Source organism: Opisthocomus hoazin, chromosome 8 (genome assembly GCF_030867145.1).
Source record: "Opisthocomus hoazin isolate bOpiHoa1 chromosome 8, bOpiHoa1.hap1, whole genome shotgun sequence".
NCBI lineage: Eukaryota > Metazoa > Chordata > Aves > Opisthocomiformes > Opisthocomidae > Opisthocomus > Opisthocomus hoazin.
Window position 1 is genome coordinate 37,210,082 of NC_134421.1, and position 12,533 is coordinate 37,222,614.

Consider the following 12,533-nt stretch of genomic DNA (forward strand, 5'->3'; position numbering starts at 1 on the left):
AAGACAGCCTCCGACCACCACATCTCCCACCAGTCCTTTTCTGTCAGTAAACAGCAGGTCTAGCGAGGCACCTCCCCTGGTAGGCTCACTTATCAGCTGCGTCAGGAAGTTGTCTTCCGTAGGAACCTCCCAGGAACCTCCTAGACTGTTTCCTCTCTGCTGTGTTGTATTTCCAGCAGATGTCCGGTAAGTGAAAGTCCCGCACGAGAGCAAGGGCTAGCAATTGTGAGACTTCTGCCAGCCGCTTGTAGAAAACTTCATCTGCCTCTTCATCCTGGTTGGGTGGTCTATAACAGGCCCGCAGCAGGATGTCTGCTTTGTTGGCTCTCCCTCTCATCTTTACCCATAAGCACTCAGCCTTATCTTCACAATCATTGAGCTCTATACAATCAAAACAGTCCCTAATATAAAGAGCCAAGTAAAAGGTACACTGCAGATGCCCAGAGAGTAGATTGGCCTGATATGTCTAGAGCGCACCTGGCTAGCACAGTGTGTGCTGCCGGTGCATATGCCTGTGTTTTTGCCTGACTTTTTCCAAAGAGAACACAAGAGTGAGAAGTGTAGGTGGTTGGGCATGCAGTGCAGGAATAGTAAGAGGCTGCTCAGCCCTTTAACATCTGGACCAGGGCTGCATCTCTCACAGCTTTAGTTCCAGCTATCTTACAAGTATAAAAAGGTATCCATCTTTATGAAAACATTACTGGATGCTGATGCAAGAAAGCATTAAAGCCCCCAAACAAACAAAGAAAAAAACAACACAAGGGTGATGTGAAATAGCTCATATTGCATTGCTTGCACATTTATTTCTGTTACTGGAAACTAAATATTAAGTGAGGAAGGGTACTGCAGGAAGAGATGGGAGAGTTAAAGCAGTTGGCTGTTAATACGGAGAATTCATTTCTGTCCTGCTGCTGTGAGAGAGTCCCTACAGGTGAGTTGCCTTTGCAAAGGCAGTCGCGAATTGGGTGTCTGGGCATCAGCTGTGTGCCCAACTTAACATCCACCACCTTGATTTACATAGTTGGTGAGCATTTGCAACAGCAACTAAAATCACTGAGAGCTAGGCTGTGTAAATGTTCTATACAGTGAGAAAAGAGATCCTAAATATCTCAAACGGGTTATACTAAGCTAGTGAAAACTTTTGCCTTTAATTTTTTTTCCCCTGCCTCTGTAAAAAGGGAATATTAATAATCACTTACCTTACAGGAGTAGTGTGCAGATAAATGGATTCATATCTGTGAAACAGAACTACTGCAGTAAGGACAGCTGTAAGAGGCTACGTAGGAACTCATAATTCTGTCTTCAGAACTGAGTTCAAGTAATGTGCTGGGCAAACCCATGGATTACAAGCTGAGCAATACTGGTAAAATTCTGAATAAAAGTCCATTGATGTAGTATCTTTCATATTGCCCACTGAATGAGATGTAGAGCATCTCTTGAAAATCTGGAAAGACTAGAGTTAAAATAAAAATTGTGTAATTGAGGAAACAACCAAAGCTTAAACCCAATTTAAACCTGGTATTTTCTATGCTGTATTCACTTGATTTAATAATAGTTCTCGTTTAGCAAGAATGCCTGTGAAACTAATAGCACTGTAGATATAGAAAATGACTAACAGCCAACATGTGTAAGAAAAAGTAATTAGTATCATGATTTGTGGGAATGAGTTTTGGAGACGCTTTTAAAAATATATCCAACAGAGGAAGACTTTGTAATGTAATGTTGTAGCTTTGATGAGGCAGGAGGAAAGAAGCATGGAAAATAGTCTAATTTAAGGAAAAAACAATGGAAACTTGTAAGCAAATGCTGGTAACAAGAAATGAATCTCATTTCAGCCTTTCACTTGTTTGAGCTCTTTCCTCTTGAAAAACTGTAAGCTATGCACATAATTAGACATTCGTGCTGCCACAATAAATCACTCTTCTGAACACACTGATGCACTCTGACACACTAAGCCCAAGCTGGCAGATCTGCTCTAAATAAGGATCTGCTGAGTAGCTGACATGAACTTCTGATGCATTTCAAATAGAGACAGTGAGAACCCTTTAACAAGCATCCTCTCTGTGTTTCAAAGACTCCCACAGAGTCTGAATATTACTGATTTCTCAGAACAGTCCTGTGCATATACTGTACATCAGTGGGACTATGTTTATCACAATATTTTGCTGATAAGCCTGGACTCCTGTTCTCCTAATTTTCTGGTATTTGTTTTTGTTTTCTGTAAATAGTTTGCAGCATGCATACGACGTTTCTACAAATGCAAATGCTTCTACACACACACACAGGGAATTCTTTGGCCCGATGACATTCAAAATGAATAAAATAAATACAGCTTTGAAAGAAAATCCAAAAAAGCTTAACAAATATTTGAAAGAAAAAACTGCAGTTAGAAATGTTGAGCATGATTACTTGCAACATAGTTACATGAAAATCAGTTCAAGTCTTACTCTGGAAACAGAGAAGTGATGTCTTTCAGGGGTCTGTACTGGGACAGGTGCTGTTTAACCTATTCATCAATGACTTAGACAGCTGTTGGGGTTGGTGTAGCTTGAGAGTTAGCATGACTAGGCTGCTTAAGCAAAACAGTTAGCATAACTGAACAGGCCGCTGGAAAGGACAGCTAAGAATAAGAATTGAGAAAGTGCTGACAGTGCACATGATGTGGGTTAGCAAAAACAAGATGTGTTCAAGGACGTGGAGGTGGCCTGTTGCTATAGGCGTTAGTGCATAGTTACCAATCATAAGGGAATGTGGGGCTCGTGAACAGCGAGTGATTTGTCTGTAGCCTATCCGAATAATCGTGATCGGATGTACAGATATGAAAAATGTATATAACCACGCAAGTGGAGCAATAAAGTGAATTGACTGTGCATTGCATCAATGTATGAGAGTCGTTCCTGTCCCTGCATGGATGCTGAAACTTAGCAGACAGCAAGATTGAGTGCACCCTCAGAAAGTTTGCAGTTGACGCCAAGCTGAGTGGTGCAGTTGACACACCAGAGGGAGGGGATGCCATCCAGAGGGACCTGGACAAACTCAAGAATTGGGCCTGGGTGAACCTCATGAGGTTCAACAAGGCCAAAGGCAAGGTCCTGAACCTGGGTCGGGGCAACTCCTGCTATCAATACAGGCTGGGGCATGAGGGGATGGAGAGCAGCCCTGCCGAGAAGGACTTGGAGGCACTGGTGGATGAAAAGCTTGGCATGAGCCAGCAATGTGCACTTGCAGCCCAGGAGACCACTCGTGTCCTGGGCTGCATCAAGAGAAGTGTAGTCAGCATGTTGAGGGAGGGAATTCTGCCCCTCTGCTCTCTCTGGTGAGACCCCACCTGGAGTCCTGCATTCAGCTCTGGAGCCCCCAGCACAAGAAGGACATGGAGCTGTTGGAGCGGGTCCAGAGGAGGGCCACAAAGAAAATCCAAGGGCTGGCACACCTTCCCTATGAGGAAAGGCTGAGAGAGGTGGGGCTGTTCAGCCTGGAGAAGAGAAGACTCCAGGGAAACCTTATAACAGCCTTTCAGTACTTACAGGGGCCTATAGCAAAGATGCGGAAAATGCTTTTAGCAGGATTTGTTGCGATAGGACAAGGAGCAATGGCTTTAAATTATGAAAGGGTAGATTTAGATTGGATATAAGGAAGAAATATTTTACAAGAAGGGTGGTGAATCACTGGAACGCATTACCCAGAGAAATAGTGGAGGCCCCATCCCTGAAAGCATTCAAGGCGAGGTTGGATGGTGTAGAAGACCACCACAAACTGGCTTTGTCTCGACATTGCCATTGTCATCTCTTCCTGGCCTCTGAAAAAATCTCCACAACGACCTTCAGGAAAGAGCTTGAGCACAGAGCAGTGCTCGGACTGACAAGAGTGGACTTGTCTAAGTGGACAGTACGTATGGCACGAACTGCAGGTACACGGACATGCTCTGCGCATGTGCAAATGCCCCTATAAGAAGGCAGCACATGCTCCACAGAGCTCTCTTGCTCTCCTCCTCGCTGCCCTGCTGCTGGTCTCCGCCCTCGCCGAGGCCTCCACACCTGCACAGAGACTGAGCCGACTGTACGTGGCTGGACATCGTTGCATCCGTGGTGGTGGTAACTGATCACCCCCCCCCTGCACTTCTTTTCCTCTCCCGCTGGGGTTTTTTTCTGACTTTATTCCTTTCTTTCTTTCTCGTCTCCTCCCACCGCTGCCATCCCCGCCCGACCTCCGATTCCTGACTCACCGAAATAAAGTTTACAAGGTTGCACGGCATCTGACTCCATTTGCGTCTTAATCTCATCTTCTGGGATCACACTGAAATCTCCCCGATATCGGATTGGGACAGATGGCTCTCTGAGCAACCTGGTCTAATTAATGATATCCCTGCTCATTGCTGGAGGGTTGGGCTAGATGACCTCTAAAGGTCCCTTCCAACCCAAAGCATTCTGTAAGTACTGAAAACCACTTTTTCATGGTAAAATAAAGATCTAGGTGAAACTCTTAATGACACCTTAAAAATTTAAGGTGTTGCTGGTGCCCAGGGTGTCAACTTTATTAAATGTATTTATGGGAGAAAAGGACCAGTAGAACAAAGGCAGCATGTGTCTTTGTGTTCATAGGCCTTTCCTTGATATTGTGTAGATGAACAACTAGAATAGTAATACCTTTGGCATACTCACAGCTATATTTGACTTTGCCAGAAGTGAGAAGGGAAGATGGAACATATTTGCCAACTTGGCATGTCATGTCATATAATCCAGTTGTACTGCTCACTGATACATTGAGCCTATAATCAACCAAGGTGTGTTGGCTGGTGCCAGGCAGGTATGGCTACCGGAATAGTGGGTGAAGGAGGAGATGATAAAATGCAGTCACTTTAATTTGGGGGAAAACCTTGCTATGTGGTGTTTTGTGGAATGACTCCAGATTTGTATGACGAAGTGTAATTTAGATCCGTTATTCTGACATTCCGTACACTATTGATGTTTAAGGATCACTGTCAGAAAGGATGGTGCATACTTTCTTTTTTATATGCTACACTGCTATTCCATCTCTCTGATCTAGAGACAAAGAACTACTGAACAGTTGTTCTAGCAACACCCTGCACCCTAATCCAGATTGTATTTTTTTTGTTCGTTTGTCAAATGATGTTCATCATGCTGTGTTTCTCAGGAGACTCTTTCCTTACAACAACCTCCAAACAGGCCTGTAGGTTTATAAATAAGGGTTCGTAGGAAACAGATATTAATGAGTTGGTCAAAGAACTAAATAGCGAAAAATTTTTATATGTAGATTCCAAAAAGGAACAGAAAAGCCTGTAGGAATTTTTGGAATGAGATTTCTTCTGAAGCCGAACACTGGTATTTCAGCTGTCACATACCTGGTGATTCAAGTCTCATTATATTTTTATTCATTTTTAATTAACACCATACCTAGACATCAAACTATATTTTGATCTAGTTTTTGAAATAATTTTCCAGAAGGTGTAAGTTTTCCTTATCAGCTCACTCCTGCCTTGAAGGAGAAGAGTGGTGAAATTCATTTAATAAAGAAGAAAACAAAGCTACTAACCCCCTTTTATCTTATAATCTACAGTCAGATCATGACTCTCGTCAGCACTGGCAAGAAGAAATGAGGCTGACGGTTGATTGATTGGAGAATGCTTTGGCAATTGGACAGTGTTCTGAGGCAATGTGGTAAGACCACTTTTGGTCTTAATAACTTTCTATTACACATAATCCTTCTGGCACAAGCAAAAAGAGGTTTGATTTCTTTTTGATGGATCTTGTCCACACCAGTTTCAAAACTCATTGCTTGAGAAACACCTGAAGTTATTTTATTGCTTCCACAAAAGCATTAAATTCTTTCAGGCAGAGAATCCTTCCATGTTTTACTGTTAATAAGAGAAGTCGCTTGCTAAAAAGTGTTTTTCTGCTGTTTGGACTTCTGAAAGACACTCAGATAATCTGTATTTTTTGGTGTCTGGGAAGTAAAAAAGTTGAAAATGCATAAGTGACCTGAGGTTATTTTGGCGATAGCTGCAAAAATTTCCAAGACTCTTCTGTTTTATATTAAGGATCCATCACAGCACACTGCTATTCTGTCTCCAGTAAGATGGCTTCCAATGAACCATCAGTTAAACTTTCATTTTTAACCTGCTAAAGGTCTGAATTCTCAGCTTTCACATCAACTCATCGATATCATTTTATTCCAAAAGAGAATTTTATCTTAGTTTCACTATTGTGAACTGGTGGATTGCTTAACTCTCTGTATGTGAAATCCATATGCATGTCAATGATACTTCTGTTGCATAGCCTTGTTGAAACCTTATTTATGCTTATGTAGAAAATCAGCAAGGAGTGAAAAAAGACCACAGAGAAGAGAAAGGACTGAATGCTGACAGACTGACAGGGAAAGGATGACAGAAAATTCATGTGGATAACCATTAGACACATTTGGATCACGTAAAGAAGCGTCTTCCCTGGAGGGTTGTCATGCAGGGTGAAAAAGGATGAGTGGCTTTCATTCTCAGTTTTGTGTCCAGTTTTGGGCTCCCCACTTCAAGAAAGATGAGGAGCTACTGGAGAGAGTCCAGTGGAGGGCTATGAGGATGGTGAGGGGACTGGAGCATCTCTCCTACGAAGAAAGGCTGAGGGAACTGGGCTTGTTCAGACTTAAGAAGAGAAGGCTGCAAGGGGACCTAATATATGCCTACAAATATCTCAAGGGTGGGTGTCAGGAGAATGGGGCCAAACTCTTTTCAGTGGTGCCCAGCAACAGGACAAGGGGCAACGGAGACAAACTGAAGCATAGGAAGTTCCATCTGAACATGAGGAAGAACTTCTTCCCTCTGAGGGTGACGGAGCACTGGAACAGGCTGCCCAGGGAGGCTGTGGATTCTCCTTCTCTGGAGATATTCAAGACCCGCCTGGACAAGGTCCTGTGCAGCCTGCTGTAGGTGACCGTGCTTCGGCAGGAGGGTTGGACTAGATGACCCACAGAGGTCCCTTCCAACCCCTACCATTCTGTGATTCCGTGATTCTCAGCTTAGGCTGGGACTACTCAGTTTAGGAGTGGAGATGCTGGGGAATCTCCTTTCCCAGTAACAAAGTGGGAGAGAAGCTGATGGGGACATGGGAATGAAGAGACAAATAAATACATTAAGCAGGAGGAGGTTATTAGTGGAAGACTGTGGAGCTGAACAGATATAGAAAGCATAGTAGCTAACACTGGAGGAGGGATACAACAGTGACACAAAGGATATTTGCATGGAAAAGGACCTGGGTGGAAACATATTTATGGGGATAAAGCTAAAAGAATGTGTTGAGATTATGTGTTAAGATTACTGGCAACTGGGGAGCAGCATGCAATCCTTAAAATGCATGCTTTGATGCAATCTCCTAATTTGCAAACACACATCAGTATTTCCACTCCCACATGGATTCTTTGAATGAATTGGGAAAAGATGTAAGACCCAGATTTGTACCTTTCATATGCTTTATCAGGTAACAGAGATGTTTTCTAGGCTTTTTCACTAGCTGATGGAGCAAATAAAGCATCTCTTAAAAATAGTTCGCGTCTTAGGTGGGCTAAATAACCCTCAGTAGATGCCTATTTCCACTGATAGTAGAAGGTACCTTATAGCCAGGAGGCTTCTAACTTGGCCTCAGTTATTACATATCTAAAGCTAGAAGAGATAAATTCTGGCCTGAATTAGGCTGTGATTTCCCTCTCATTTGTGAGTGAAGCTGAAAGAAAGAGATCATGAGAGGACAAAGGACATAGCCTGGGGGAGTAGATTAATTTATAGAGATGGCTACTTATTAATTCCACATATTTACAGCTGGACAAGTAGCTGCATGTCCTTCTGTCTACACAAGTAGCAGAAAGATCTTCTTACCTTACCTATTCTGCACAGGTACTGTGGTGTCACAATACAAGTTAGTGCTGTGAACAACCAGCTCTCATGAGTCTCAAGTGGGAGAGTCCATCATAATGGTATATTTCTGACAGCTGCAACGCAAGGTTTTTATGTTTTGTATGCATTGGTGGGTACTTACATACCTGGCTGCACACAGAGCTGAGCTTGATTGCAGACATTGTTCATGCCTGGAGCCAACTGGATGCAGAGCTTATGTAAACATACCCCAGCATCCATGAAACAACCTTAGTGAGAAAAGCATAAGTGTACCTGGGAGGAAAGCATATATTTTTACTTCTGTCTTGTGTGAGGTTACATGTAAGAGCTGAAATATTCTTTGGTGAAAAAAGAAGGAGAAAATAAATCTTTAATTTAATTATGTAATTGGAGATTTATTTTCACAAAAATATAAAATAAGCACTATGATTAAGTGCACATGGAAGAAGATTGTCAGACTTTACACAAGCAGTGCTAGTTGAAAGTCTGAACTTTCAAATACTTGTCTTAGTATCACGTGTACAATTTAGGAATTGTTTATAGTTTTAATAGAAGAACAGCAGGCGGCCAGCTGCATCCTGGGCAGCATCAAGAGAAGTGTGGTCAGCAGGTTGAGGGAGGGAATTCTGCCCCTCTGCTCTCTCTGGTGAGACCCCACCTGGAGTCCTGCATCCAGCTCTGGAGCCCTCAGGACAGGAAAGACAGGGACCTGTTGAAGTGGGTCCCCAGAGGAGGGCCACAAAAATATGATCCAGGGAATGGAACACCTTCCCTATGAGGAAAGGCTGAGAGAGCTGGGGTTGTTCAGCCTGGAGAAGAGAAGACTCCATGGAGGCCTTACAGCAACCTTCCAGTACCTGACAGGGACTTACAAGAAAGCTGGAGAGGGACTTTTTACAAGGGCATGTAGTGATAGGACGAGGGGTAATGGCTTTAAATTAAAAGAAGATAGATTGAGATTACATAGATAGAAGTAAAAATTTCTTTACTGTGAGGGTGGTGATGCAGTGGAACAGGTTGCCCAGAGAAGTTGTGTCTGCCCCCTCCCTGGAAATGTTCAAGGCCAGATTGGATGGAGCTTTGAGCAACCTGGTCTAGTGGAAGGTTTCCCTGCCCATGGCAGGTGGGTTGGAACTAGATGATATATAAGGTCCCTTCCAATCCAAACCTTTCTTTGATTCTATGATTCTATAATATGCAAATTATTCTAAACATACAGCTACATTTTAATTTTCCACCATGACAGCTATTGCTTGATTCCTCCACAGTATTCTCCATTTTATACAGGAGAAATTTTAAAGGGAGTAAATTCTTGTGCTCATTTCGTAATTATGATACCTAGAGCATAGCATTCTGATTAGGGGCAGCTGTTTAGTGAGAGGAACAATGGATACAGCCATCAGTAATGTGGCTGTTCTGAAAACTGAAATATTAAATCGTATTTTTTATTGTTCATTTTTTTAAATATCTGTTTGTTTCTCAATTTTCCTAGTGTTCCATTGATTTAATTACTTTGATTTATGCATGTTTTGATGTCTGATTAGAGCACAGTTTAAATACATTTGGTCCTCAAAAGTCCATTAAATGAGTCTTCAATTGATTAAATCAAATTTTATTGTACAAGCAACTGCCTTTGTAAATAAAAATAAATATGCAATCATTACACTTAATTACAACTGAGAAAGCAAGATAATATGGACCTATTAGCAGAAAAAAGGATTGATATGCCTAGAAAATACTCTTCAAGTTTTATATTCATATAGGGATAGAATTGAGCTTGATAGTAGGATTTGTCTTTATTCTGTGCAGGCAGTGACAATACAAGTAACAGCCTTAATTTAGTATAACTTGTGATGGTGCAGCAGGTGGGCTGCATAATGTGGCAGAACCTTCCATTCAGAATGCAACAGAGAAGAAAATGTATTCTAGAATTAGTATTTGTGGGCTTTAATTCAATTCCTGCTCAGCTGAAGATTTGGACTTTCAGTTTGCTACACAAATCCATACTCTTAATACCTATCCCTTTTTTAAGTAGCCAGATATTTGCAGTAATCTGCTTTTCAGTTTGCTCACCTGTTAAAAAAGGAGAAACCATCCACTAGCAAGGTTAATAATACAAAGACTGCAAGGCAGTTTAGATACTATGATAAGAAGAGATACATAAATATCACTGACTGAACTAAAGAATGCAAGGAAATAGTGTTGCTGAGGGATTCCATTTCTCTTCAGTAGCTGGAAGATCAACCAACATGTACATTTCATTGCTGCATTTCGCATGGTCCTTGGTCTAATTTAGAACAATGTACATGTGGACCAAGTGTTTCTCTACTGCTGTCTCCCAAGAGCTATCACAGCTATTGGGAGTTAGGCAGTCACCGCTAGGCAAAGTTGATCCAGTACTTGCTTCTGTGAGCGCACACTGCCCAGACACCGGACAAGTGTTTTGAATGACTTGTCAAGGTGCTATTTGCATAACAGAGGCATGAAACATTCCTCATGCAGTCTAATTCCAACTGACATTTGCATTCTAATCAATATGAATTTCATATTTAAAGTCTGATTATTCATTTACTCTGCTAACATCCATATGGCCTTTGAGCATTAGGTTTTATCTAGTATTTTGAATAATCATGTTGCATCTCTGACCTCTTGGTGTATCTGCAACTGTGGCAGTGTCCATAGCTCTGCTCCTGCTGACCTAAGCAGCTTCTTTTATGTTCTTAGCAAGAAATGATGACATATTATTTTCCCTCATGATAAGTATTAATCACTCTGTAGTAAAGTGGTTACCTTGTGTGAAGTTGCCTGCTGGCAGTCCTTGTGAGCAGTTTATCACTTTGGCTCCTACTTTGTTAAAAGCTGGGGCTTTCAAAAAGAAATTAATCTGCTTTTGATAATTACACATTTACATATTTGACTCTAAGACTGTATATTCTGCAGGGTAGGAGTGGAAGGCAGCAGCTGGTTCAGCACCCAATATTTTTTAGTCTCACTTTGCACTGTGCCTGATGCAATGAGCTTCAGTTCTGACCAGGGCTGACGGATGCTGGCACACAATACCAGCCATTGCTCTAAAACAGAAAGGCTGACAGAGTCAGCTTGTTTTCATCTAGACCTAGGTCTGACCATGCCAAAAGTTTGACATTATTCATCTCCAGAATTTGAGTTAGATCTTTTTCGTAGAATGTTTAGAACTTCAGGGTTCAAATACAAATATGAAATTATTAAATACTTGTGTGTGTAGACAGTAGATATGGCTCTAAGATACTAGGAGAGAAATGAATGTGAGTAGAATGTGCTGAAATTAACTAAAGCAAGAGGTATGTTCAATTTTACTGCAGCATTACATGTTAAAGTTGGCTGTTATAAGATCTTAAAAAAAATTATATTACTTTTTCCAGTAACGACTTCAGAGTTTAGAGATCAACTGGTATTTTGAATGAAACTGACTCTAACCACTCCAACACTGCAAAAATTAATCTAGAATCATGGAATCATAGAATAGTTTGGGTTGGAAGGAACCTTTAAAGGTCATCTAGTGCAACCCCCCTGCAGTGAGCAGGGGCATCTTCAACTAGACCAGGTTGCTCAGAGCCCCATCCAACCTCACCTTGAATGCTTTCAGGGATGGGGCATCTACCACCTCTGTGGACAACCTGTTCCAGTGTTTCACCACTCTCACAGCAAAAAATTTCTTCCTTATATCCAATGTAAATCTACCCTCTTGTAGTAAAACCACTACCCCTTGTCCTATCACAACAGGCCCTGCTAAAATGTTTGACCCCATCTTTCTTATAAGCCTCCTTTAAGTACTAAAAGACTGCTATAAAGTCTCCCCAGAGCCTTCTCTTCTCCAGACTGAACAGCCTCAACTCTCTCAGTCTTTCCTCGTAGGGGAGGTACGCCAGCGCTTGGATCATCTTTGTTGCCTTCCTCTGGACCTGCTCCAACAGCTCCATGTCCTTCTTGTGCTGGGGGCTCCAGAGCTGGATGCAGGACTCCAGGTGGGGTCTCACCAGAGTGGAGTAGAGGGGCAGAATTCCCTCCCTCAACCTGCTGACCACACTTCTCTTGATGCAGCCCAGGGTATGGTTGGCCTTCTGGGCTGCGAATGCACATTGTTGGCTCATGTCAGGCTTTTCATTCTGCGGTACCCCCAAGTCCTTCTCATCAAGGCTGCTCTCAATCTCTTCATCCCCCACTGTGTATTGATAGCAGGGGTTACCCCAACCCAGATGCAGCACCTTGCCCTTGGCCTTGTTGAATCTCGTGAGGTTTACACAGGCCCACTTCTTGAGCTTGTCCAGGTCACTCTGGATGGCATCCCCTCCCTCAAGCAAGTTGACCACACCACTCAGCTTGGTGTCATCTGCAAACTTTCTGAGGGTACAGTGGATCTGCTGTCTACGCCGTTGGTGAATGTATCATATAGTACCGGTCCCAAGACTGATCCCTCAGGGACAGCACTTGTCATTGATCTCCATCTGGACATTGAGCCATTGACCACTAGATACTGGCTGACCCTGGTAACATACAGTTCATTAAAATGACCAGAAATGTTTTCAAGAATCATCCCAAAACACAGGGTTAAAAATTATAAAGCCTTGGGGCTCTTGTCTGACTTGACCTAATG